The sequence below is a fragment of the Palaemon carinicauda genome, chromosome 28 (assembly GCF_036898095.1).
Source record: "Palaemon carinicauda isolate YSFRI2023 chromosome 28, ASM3689809v2, whole genome shotgun sequence".
NCBI classification, from domain to species: Eukaryota; Metazoa; Arthropoda; class Malacostraca; order Decapoda; family Palaemonidae; genus Palaemon; species Palaemon carinicauda.
The window spans coordinates 49,029,636-49,041,740 of record NC_090752.1 but is presented as its reverse complement, the minus strand read 5'-3'; the positions used below and the strand labels follow the sequence as shown (position 1 = coordinate 49,041,740).

Here is a 12,105-nt window from a genome sequence, read left to right as displayed (position 1 = left end):
GGAGAAAGAGAGCTACAGTACCTTTAAGAGACAAGGTCTCGAAGATCCCCTCTGTCTTGAAAATGAGACTACGCCCATGGTCCGAACCAAAAAACCTCTCCAAATCGGTTCCTCTATAATTCCCACCTCCACAAGTGACATTCCATACAGACGCGTCTCTAAGTGGATGGGGGGATTACTCCGAACATCAGATGTTTCAGGGCTCTTGGTCACCCGCCATAAAACAGTCCCATATTAATGTTCTCGAAGCCATGGCAGTGTTCATGACCCTGAAGAGACTCTCTCCTCCGAGGTCGACCCACATCAGAGTAGTGTCAGACAGCACAGACGTAGTACACTGCGTCAACAGAGGAGGATCTAAGTCACTCAACCTGAATCAGATCCTGGTCACTATCTTCGCCTGGGCAACAGAAAAGAACTGGTTCCTGTCAGCAACTCACCTAGCAGGAGGCCAGAATGTGAGAGCGGACTCTCTATCCAGGACGAAACCACTGGAGTCAGAATGGTCTCTAGACAATTTTATTCTGGTGGATACTAAAGCTGGTTCCAGGCCTCCAGGTAGATCTATTCGCAACTCAGATGAATCACAAACTTCCTTGTTATGTGACCCCAACCCTGGACCCTCAGGCTTATGCCATGGACACATTAACCCGGGATTGGAACCATTAGAAGAAGATATACCGATTTCCCCCAGTGAATCTTCTAATGAAACTTTTACACAAACTACGCTCCTTCCGGGGGGCAGTGGCTTTAGTACCACCTCACTGGCCAAAGAACAGTTGGTTTCCTCTCCTCCTCGAGTTGAAACTCCGTCCCTTCCGGATCCCGTTCCCCAAACTGACCCAAGTAATCCAAACTCACTGTGTCAGATTACTCAAGGATAGCCAAAACTCTAACTTTGTGGACTACATGAAGTTTGCAGCTCGTAGAGACGCGAACATTGAACCGGAAAATGATCTCTTCATCGAATCAAACAAAAGGGACTCGACAATTCGCCAATATGATTCGGCCGTTAACAACTAGCAGATTTCCTAAGAGTTCAGACCATACACGTATGTCTCCGAATTTAGCCATCTCTTTCTTGAGGTTCCTATTTGACAAAGGCCTAACAGATAGCACTTTAACCTCCATCAAGTCAGCTTTGAAGATCTTCCTTGTTGGGTTTAACATTAACCTAGCTGATTCCTATTTCTCATCTATTCCAAAAACATGTGCTAGGCTTCGACCTTTGGTTCGGTCACAAAAGGACTCACGGTGTCCTCAAACTTGCGTCGGACACGGACAATGAATCCTGCTCTTATATCACTCTTCTTAGGAAGACTTTATTTCTAACGGCTTTGGCCTCAGGTGATGGAATATCAGAACTAGCAGCTCTTTCACGAAACCTGGAAAACATAGATTTCCTCCCGTCAGCCGAAGTACTCCTTTCTCCAGACAAAGCTTTACTAGCTAAAAATGAGGATCCGCAAAATAGGTGCTCCCCTCGGAATTTTATTCTTCTTCCCCAGGATCCTTTCTCTGTGTCCAGTCACTACTCTCAAGGCCTTTTTAGCTAGAACTGCCACCCGCTCGTCTGGCCCCTTGGTTATCAGGGAACAAGGAGGTACTATTTCCATTCACGGTATCAGGCCACAAATCCTCTACTTCATTAAACATACTAATCCGGAATCATTTCCCCAGGCTCATGATATACGGTCAGTAGATACCTCCATCAATTACTTCCAGAACACGGACTTTGATGACTTTAAAAAATATACGGGTTGGAAATCCCCTATGGTTGTCAAACGCCAATATCTAAAGATCTTACAGGCCCTTAAATACCCGATGATGGCAGCGGGGAGCCTTATCTTCCCCATTAATCTCCTCTTCTTCCTTTCTTCTATCTCTTCTCTTCTCCCTCCTACCCGCCACTCACACCACGTCGCCACTCTCCTGGGTAGTTCGTTAGTCCTATGATATTTGCCATGTTTAATTCCTATGGTTTAACTGTTATTGTAGTTACCATTCCTTTAATGTTTAGATATGCTTAGACATGTAAGGTTTGATGCCTTTTGCGTTTCGACACTCGGTTGATTCCATGTCGTCATAGTTATTTAGCCTTACGTTCCCTATGTCATTTGGCTAGTTGGACGTTTACTTACATTGGACGTTTACTTACATTATTATATTATATTATTGTCGTACATGGTGATTGTTTTCTCCTCATTATGTTATTACTTTATTGGGCTTGGAAGGCATTCTCTGGTACATTTTCACCGGCCGTCACAGGTCGACCCAGAAAAGGGATTTTGACGAAGGAAAAATCTATTTCTGGGGAGAGACCTGTGACGCTCGGTGAAACCCTTCCCGGTTATTTTTGTACGGACTCACCCTTTCCTTGCCAAGCCATATGTTCTTGCAGAAGCATGACCTAGAGGGCGCTCGTGTGGGTGACGGTGGCGTAGTCCAAGTGTGGTTTCTGGGGTCTTTGCTACGGCCCTTCCCTTTGATGAAGGAGTTATCTAAATGGAAGACAGCCTGTGAATAGTGGTTTTCACACGCCCCTGATGTATACACGACACTCACGAGGTGCTCGCGCGAGGGTAGTAACCTCTGCATTCCATGCTTTTATCTTTCTCTGGTATATTTGGAAGATTTATATCAGAAAAATTGTAAAGGACTTTTTCACCGGGCGTCACAGGTCTCTCCCCAGAAATAGATTTTTCCTTTGTCAAAATCCCTTATTCATCATATGAACCCTTAAACAGAGGGGTACACTAGGGGAGTGTACTTGGCCCAATCTTATTCTGCATCTATACTATTGGGCTATCTTAAATGCTACAAAGGCATGGCGTGAAGTTTAAACTACGGTATTTGCAGATGAGACAATTCTACTCTCCATAAATGATATACATGACACTACTGAAACTCTAAACCGAATCCTTGATAGTGTTAGAGAATGGACGACATTTGAACAACTAAAATTAAATGAGAACAAAACTGATTTTATGGTGATGGGCAAGAGAAACAGCATGAGAAACTTAGGTGATATTCAAATGAACATAAATAATGACTGTGCCGATATCTAGTAAAGTTCGAGATCTAGGTGTATTTCTTGACTGTAACCCATCTCTAAATGGCCAAATAAAAAAAGTAATAAAAACTGCTGGTTATAATCTAAGAAATATTGCGTTTAAAAAAAAAAAAAATGTACCTGGACGAAAATTCTGTAAAGAAACTTGTGATAAACTGTTATTACCAGGATTGACTACTGCAAGTCTATTACAATTTACCAAAAGTGCAACTTAAGAAATTACAAAACATAATAAACAGAGGAGCAAGACTGATAAAAGGTGTCCCATCTAGAGAAAGGATCACCCCTGTACTAATCGATTTACACTGGCTGCCAATTAAAGCGAGAATTGAATTTAAAATATGTACAATAACCCACCAAGTTACGAGAACCGGGCGTCTAAAAACCTTAAAAGAGAACTGCTACATATTGCGCAGCCACCAAATCGTGTTGAAACGAGAATAGTTACAGATGGCTTCAAACTGTTGGAAGCTAGATTTATGTCTACTTTAGGCTCCAGAGCCTTTAAAAATGCAGCCCCTAGACCAGTGATTCCCAACCTTTTAGTGATCGAGTACCACTTGGAGGCCCCGTACAGTCGCCCCGTACCACCTGGTTCCAGAGAAACTAAATTCGATCAGATACCACTTTATTTCTATAATTGTAAAAATAGAACACGCAAATTACCTAAGAAAGCAACAACTCAATGCGAGGGCTGTATCTGCTTCTTCTCCACCAGCTGGTCAATGCGGGGCATGACTTTGCTCACAACACATCGGGAATCATGCCCGGGCGCAGCAAGACGGTTCCGGCTCTTCGACTTGATGGCCATGAAGGCTGAGAACCCCTGCTCGTACTCCCACGTCGAGGGGAAAATCAGTAGCTGGGGAACAGCGTGACGGGCTAGCGTCGGGTACGAGGAGGCCATGCTAACCCAGAAGTTTAAAGGAGAGCATTCTTTGTCCTTCGTCTTTGCTGTCTCGTCAGCCTGGATATCTTTGAGTTCCTCTTGTTCCCCGGTCCCAACAGGCAGATCGGCTGGATCAACGGAGAACGGATTGGCGACGTAGGCACAACATGTCACGTCCGGGAAGTAATGCTCCAATTCAGTCTTGAGCAGTGAGAGGTGATGGACAATTTCTTGGGCAAATTCATCAGTGGGCTCCCTCTCAAGGGTAGTCAGGAGTTCGAACATTCCGTAGCATTTGCTCTCCACGTTCATGACCCTGAAAGTGTTCGCGTACCACCTGGAAGCCCCTCGCGTACCACAGGTTGGGAACCACTGCCCTAGACTATGTAATAAGTTCCCACAAAACATTCGAATGATTGAAGACATTAAGGCTTTCAAGAGGAAACTGAAGACTTTCTTATTTCATGAGTCCTTTGACAGTGACGATTTAACAGTAAATGAACAATACGCGATGTGAAACGTTAAATACTCTGAACGAACAAGGCAAAACGACAGTGGAGGTCCTGTAGAGAATGGGGTTCCCCTGCTGTACGGGACCGGAAAAGCAGCCATAAAAAAAAGGAGGAGAGAGAGAAAAGGTAAGCATTCCCTTAGTCCTGATTCAATTAAAGTTGACAAAGATAAAATTGATATCGCTGCCAAAAAGATATACAATCTATCAAGACACACAGACTACTTCAGGACGCAGTACTTGGGGTTTTCGATGAAGTTGCATCATGACTTGGAACAGGAACAAATCTGAGGAGAACTATGCTAATGAAGCAATGGACCTTGTTATTCCCGAATCATACCACCCTCACTTTTAGCAAAGATTTTTTTGTTTGTTATATGAAAGTGGAGTTGGAGATAGTAATTGTCTCATCCTTTTTGGTACTATTTACAGTGTGTAATTTAGTGAATGGCTAGGCATATATTTCTTTTAATAACCTTTGGCAAACTATTGACACTAATGTTAGTTTCAAACTATCTATAATACCTGTCGGCGAAGTCACTTTCGACTAAAAGGAATATTAGAGTAGTAAATCCCCGAATCTAACATTCGCTCTTGATGCATTGCTTTAAATACACTTCTCTCAATTGGCTTCGCTGAAAAATACATTGCTAAAAGTGACTTCGCTCAAATGACTGGCAACGATTGGAGCCATTGATAAATTCTTGCTTATCTTGACTTGGTTGAGGACTTTCTCATCAGAACGGGGGAAATCCATACACATCATGCTTTCCCACCATTGTTGGAATGCATCTTGCCCAAGAGTCTGGGGAAGGGAACCAGGGCTTGGGAACAGAAGATCAGGAGCCTGAAGTTCAGGGCCGTTGCGACATCATTGGCTACTAGATGATGCAAAGACACAGAGTCCACTATCCAATTCGCTCTGTTCAGATTGTCTGCAAGCACATTCCAGTTGCCAGGAGTGATGCGAGCGGTTAAGGACACCTAGCAGTTTTCTGTCCATCCGAGTATTTCTATTACTAAATGGTTCTCCAAGAGATCTATAGGCTGGTACCTTTCTGATTCAGACCAAAGGACTGAGATTCATTGGTATGGCATGTGCCCCCCCCTCCAATCTTCTTTTGATGCATCTGAGAGACCATCAGTTCCAGAGGGGGGAGGGGACAAGAAGATTGCCTTCTTTGTGGAGGTCCTCGTCTGCCACCCACCATTTGATGTCCGTCAGTTCTTCTGCCCTTAGTTGAACCAGGGTGTACAGGGAATCGCTTGTTCGACTCCACTTGGACTCGAGGCCCCCTTGGACCCATGAGGAAAGATTTTCCCCTTCCGAATATCAGAAAATGGGAAGGGCCCTAGACTTTTGTACCTGGTCAACCAAATACAGTACCCTGTAGGGTGGTCAACAATGACCCGCTGTAGCAGGAAATTTCCCCCGACTGTAATCCCTAACCCCACTCCGGGGAAAATTAGCCTAGGATCGATTTCCCCCGGGAAAACAGCCCGAGCTGTTATTCCCCCAAGGGGGAATTTCAGCCCTAAGATATTTTTCCACCCCCCTAGGCCATTTCTCCCCCACCCTCTCTTACAGAGCAACTATTTTGATGAATTAAATAATCAACGGTAAGTTTGACAAAATATTAAGGATATATAAATATATACAATGTTACGCAACGTTACCAACTTCACGATGCCATTGCTAACGTTAGCAATGCTACGTGTATTTTAAAGCATTTTTCCCTATACCCTTTACACAAAATATAAAGGTTCAAAAGGGTACAGAACCTAACAAACCCACCTAACCTAACCTAGAAGTTCCCAGGTCACAACCCGTAGCCGAGGGGCAAGCCCCTGGACCCCCTTCCCAGGTCACAACCCTTATTCGGGGGGCAAGCCCCCGGACCCCCCACACAGGTCACAAACTTGTACTGGCAAGAGGTAATGTTGAACTGCGCACTCTAAAAACATTAAAATTAAAGAAATTCATGACTTACTTTTATGACCCGGTGTAATGGTCTGTTTTTCACCCCGTCCGAAATACTGGTTACCTCCACCAAGCAAAGGGGGAATCTTGGCCCAGAGGGGGGAATATTATCCTGGGACAAAGTTCCCCCGGGGGGATATATATCCTGGCCCATATTTCCCGCGGGGAGGAATTTCGAACTGGGGGAAAAGCAGAACATTACACTGGGATTAGGATTGTTGTTCTCCTCCTTAAGGGTTACCAAGTTTCCTTGAGTAGAACAAGTGGCTCTGGCTCTCAGGTGAAAGTCAATGCTCCTTGGTTCGTCACAAAGGGTCGAGAGATTGCGTAGCAAGAGAACAGAGTTGATGTCAAGACCTGCAACTGATTGCACGCTTGTACTATAGAGGAAGGGGGGGGGGGGGATCCTGTCCTCCCAACTGTCACTAATCTAGTAGGGGTTGGCCAAGCTAGAGTGATAATAATCAGTAAACCAAGTAGTCCGAACTGTTCCTGTTGTTGAAAGCACACTATTTACTGTAGGGAAAGCAGATTTTCCTATCAGAAATGTTGTCCCATGTTCTATAATTTTACCTATCAAAATTGTGTAATTTAATCTATTTTGGTCATTGATTATGTTTACAACATTCTGTTCAGTATTTAGCTACTTTTTTTAGCCTTAACAAAAAATATACCCGAAATAATGACCCACACAATTGACGTGAATACCCTAGGCTAACCTCACCTTAACAAATGAAATATCATCGAAAACAAGCAAGTTAAAATATTAAAAGTTTAACTTGGGTGGTTTATTCTGTTCGAACATGTAACTTACGACAGAAGCACCGCCAAAATTTTTTATTTTCTGAACTACCAGGTATGGTGGAAGGAAGCTCCCTTGGCCTGTGCTCAAATGGAAAAAAAGAGCAATATGGGAATTTATCATAATTAGTAACGTTGATAAAGGTTTCAGCTGGTATTAAATGAGTTAAAATACTCAATAGTGAATTTGCAAAGATCTACTCAATTAACAAGTTCCAATGTCCTAACTATTATTGAATTCCATTTTGTAGTTAATTTATACACAGTTAAATCATAATAGAAGCTAACAATGACATACTGAAGTGTTAGCTTTAAATGTCAGGCTTTCACGTAAACAACGATGATTACAACATTTTAGTAGCAACTACAAATTTTCACCTTGAGGATTTTACATTCAACAGGCACCATGAGAATAATATGACAAACCCTCTATCCACAAAGTGAAAATACCACGGCGGCATAGCCATAAAACTGTCAAAACATGCGATTTTTCAAACAACCTCCCAACACTTTAACCACCTAGAGATAAAGATTGCCGCTTGCCAATAAGGTTGCATAAGGTCACAATCAAGACACCTTTTGAAATATTGTCAATCCAGCTCAAGTCTCAAAGCCAAAGATTGGATTTCCAATTGGTTACATGTCGTCGTATGATTATTTAGTATTTACAATCTCCTATAGTACAAGTTGGTACTTGGCTATCGTCAACATTGCCGGTCAAATGCTACTTTAAATGTATCAAAAATTCTCACTAAACATTACGACAGAAAAATCCGAATAAAATCGAAATAAATACTAGTGAGTAGGTCTGCACATCGAACCTATCCACAAAACAATTAACTAACCAAGGCAGACTTACCATTATGGATGACGGGGATTACCATGCAGAACAATAACCGACACATACACATTAGTAAACCTCTTCCTACCAACGGTCAATAACAGCCAAATAATTCCAACAAGCGACAAGACAAAGACGAACACTTCCAGTCACCCGTCCACTGCCCTGACTCAACTGACTGTAGTGGTTAAGTGTACTGTTACGAACTTACGAGATGGGGTAGTCTAAAAATCCCCAAATATCAATGAAAAAATTCCAAAACAACACAAAATTCCCCATTTCCACAAATATATTTCCTTCTGATCATGTAGGCTTTACTAATATAGAAAATATTCACTAAAGGCCTACTTCTCATAAGTTTAAGTAAACTAATTACAACAATATAAAGTTTTACTCATCTTTGTTTCTTCTTAATAGAAATGTGTAAAGAATATACCTATCGGACACCCAAAATTCCCAAATCTAGGGATAAATCTCCATCTGTGGCAACACTGGTAGTGAATAAACAAGGAGTCGCAAAAGCGATACCTTCTCATGCTCGACAATGGGAACTACTAACGCCATCTGTTGCCTTGTGTATTAACATCATTCTTGTTTTCTTTTTCTTAATACCTATTACGTCATCCTTCTGGGACACATGTTGAAAAAGTAAACAATTTTGCTGATAAACACACGCATATTCATGTAAGGATATAAAACATATATCTACATACGGAAACATACATTAGACAAAAAATAATTCAGGTACAATCAGCACACCAATATGGAACAAGAGACTCTAACTTAACTCTTCCCTTCGTACGTGTAAAGAAATGTGAACAGTTTTATCTTTATCAGGGAGTTAAACAATGGAATACTCTGCCTGCTTATCTTAAGGCATTCCTTAGCATTCGATCTTTTAAAAAATCATATACTAATATGTTATTATCTGTGTACTAAGTTTTATTAGTTGATATTTCTTCATGACCTAACCATTAATGCAATAATGTTCTTAATTCTTATATTGTTTATTGCTTGTATACATTTGTAATTCTAGCATTTCTACCATATCAATGTTTAAATTCAAAATTTGCACTATTTATTATTCCGCCCTTCTTTATTAAACTTTATTATACGAATATACACTTCCATTTTTAGGCTGAAAATCTCATTTATATGTGTCTATGTGTATATGTACATGTGTGTATATGTATTTGTATATGTATGCATATGTATATACTTATGTATATGTATGTGTACATTTAGTTTATATCAATATTTACTTTTTATAAATTTTTTTTAATTGAAGATATTATTTTATTTGTATTATTGCCCCAAGAGCTCTGCTCCACATGGGCTTGGACCGAATCTTTTTTTGTAAATATTTTGTATGTAAATATGTTTTTGTCAAATAAACATTATTATTATTATTATTATTATTATTATTATTATTATTATTATTATTATTATTATTATTAAAAATAAATAAGGCATCGAGCTATTAATTTGAGATTTTTTTTACTATATAGAAGGAACAAATATTTATGTATGCAATGGCAATGATGTTTACTTAATTATAAAGCTCATTCATCCGCTTAGGATTTTTCTTTATATGTATATATATATACATATATATAATATATATATATATATATATATATATATATATATATATATATATATATATATATATATATATACACACACAAGTAATTTAAATATATATATATATATATATATATATATATATATATATATATAAATTATATATATATATATATATATATATATATATATATATATATATATATATATATATATATATATATATATATATATATATATATATATATATATATATATATATATATATATATATATATATATATATGTATATGTATATGTATATATATATATATATATATATATATATATATATATATATACATATATATATATATATATATATATATATATATATATATATATATATATATATATATATATGTGTGTGTGTGTGTGTGTGTGTGTGTGTGTGTGTTTTAGAAATTTAGAGTTTACTAACTTCTAGCACATTATTCTAAGTAAACCATTTACAAGTAAGTAACTAACGAGCACAAACAATAGCGCAAATGTCTCCCTCAAGCTTAAATCCAAACAAAAAACCTATAAACTTCCAGCAGGCTTCCAAAGTCTGATATATGAAGCAATACATTAAAAAAAAAGTTCAATTAGTTACCAGAACAAGTCAATATATTCATCAGTTAAAGGATTCGGAGAAATATAAGTACGCGGGATTAAAGAAAGTTTATTATTAACTGTATATAAAAAAAACCAACGTCATTTCAAAGGATTATTTATGATAATATTCATGAAATACCTTTCACAAAGCAGTAGAAGAACCATCTTTGTGTGTAAAGTAATATGCGTATTATAAAATGTGTGGATACGTTACGGATTTTTACAATACACCGGCTTAAGTCTCTTTGATATGATTTTTTATTTTGGGCAAAGAGCAAAGGCAAGTTGTCCAACACAGCCAGGAATTGGAATTCATTTTTCAGTTTAACAGTTTCACTTCAATTTTCCTCCCCACCATTTTAAAAGAACATTAGGTATCTGATGAACCCTCGTAATAAACTAGAAGATACGTATTAAAGGTTTAATTTTCATGGAAACCAAAATCTGAAAAGTCCTTCTGAATATGCAGCACAGTCCTTTTATTAACAAAAGGAAGCAAACATTGCATAAAGGTGTTAGTTGAAAAAAGCTGACGAAGTACAGAGATAGAAAATTGAGCATAAATTAATTTGTTGTTGGTCTTAAAATATTTTATTTTTCCTTCTTTCCTTTCCTCACTGTTGGGGCCCATGGGCTTATGGCATCCCGCTTTTCCAACTAGGGTGGTAGCTTAGCAAGTAATAATAATAATAATAATAATAATAATAATAATAATAATAATAATAATAATAATAATAATAATGTATATCTACTGTTTGGGATCTGGTTTAAATAAAACAAATGCAGTTACAATCATATGACTGATTATATAATCATTTATACAAATCATTTGACATATGTCCTGCGTCAATGGGTTTTCAAATATACTCGTATTGAATGGATTGTGTTTATAAATTAGGGCTATATAACCCAGCGCTGGGGCCTGGGATGCCATTCAGTATTTAAGTGTAACTATTATAAAACCTTGTAATTACATTTAGAAGTAGACAGTAAGATAGAAGAGAGTCAGTGGGAACTGAGGTAATGTAGGATATAAAGTAGATGAAACTATAAGCTAAAGGGACACTTCAAAGACCCTTGAGCAATGCCAACAGTGCACCATACAAAGTGCACTGACGGCACAAACCCCCTACGGAACATCGTTTAATTGGTTATTTACAAAAAAAAAAAAAAAAAAAAAAAAAAAAAGAAAAAAAAGAAAAAAAAAAAAAAAAAAAAATTGGCAAAATTTGTTTAGATCCTTTCATCACCGGATACTGGAGAAAATAATCCTCCCTATTCTGCTTTAATAGGTAACAATAATTTCGGTTCTAGTTTCCCCTGCTTTGAACTGATGTAGAAGCGGAAATATTTGGAGATGATATAAATTGCTGCCACATACTATAATAGAGTCTAGAATTCAATGTTCATTGATTGAGACATACCAAAAACACCATATTATTCACAGTTGGGTAGTTGGAGATAATCTGCGGGATAATTTATGAGGAAAAAGAAACATAAGAGTTAAATAACTTATCAATAGGCTTAGAAAACATTTGAAAATAACACCTGGTTACTAGGGTTTAATGCAGAGAACAAAGTTGGAGCAAATGCTTTTTTGTTGACCAAGCGGACATGAGTCTTTTTATAATTTATTTATGACATATCTGTTTTTGATGTTGTTAATAGTTTATATATGACATGTCTGTTTTGACGTTGTTACTTTTTTTTTAGAATGATTTATTGTTAATTTGTTCTCTTCATTTATTTATTATCTTATTTCCTTTCCTCACTGGGCTATTTTTCCCTG

At 38.0% G+C, this 12,105-nt stretch overlaps 1 protein-coding gene and 1 long non-coding RNA gene across 2 annotated transcripts in view; both read right to left on the bottom strand.

Moving 5' to 3' along the window:
* Positions 1–8,260, bottom strand: part of LOC137622021 (uncharacterized) — a 41,589-nt gene extending 33,329 nt beyond the window's left edge. The window contains exon 1 of the long non-coding RNA XR_011040327.1: positions 8,115–8,260. This is a non-coding gene — a long non-coding RNA (uncharacterized lncRNA). The remainder of the gene's footprint in view (positions 1–8,114) is intronic.
* Positions 1–12,105, bottom strand: part of LOC137622022 (trace amine-associated receptor 1) — a 386,751-nt gene that overhangs the window by 258,689 nt on the left and 115,957 nt on the right. The window lies entirely within an intron of this gene.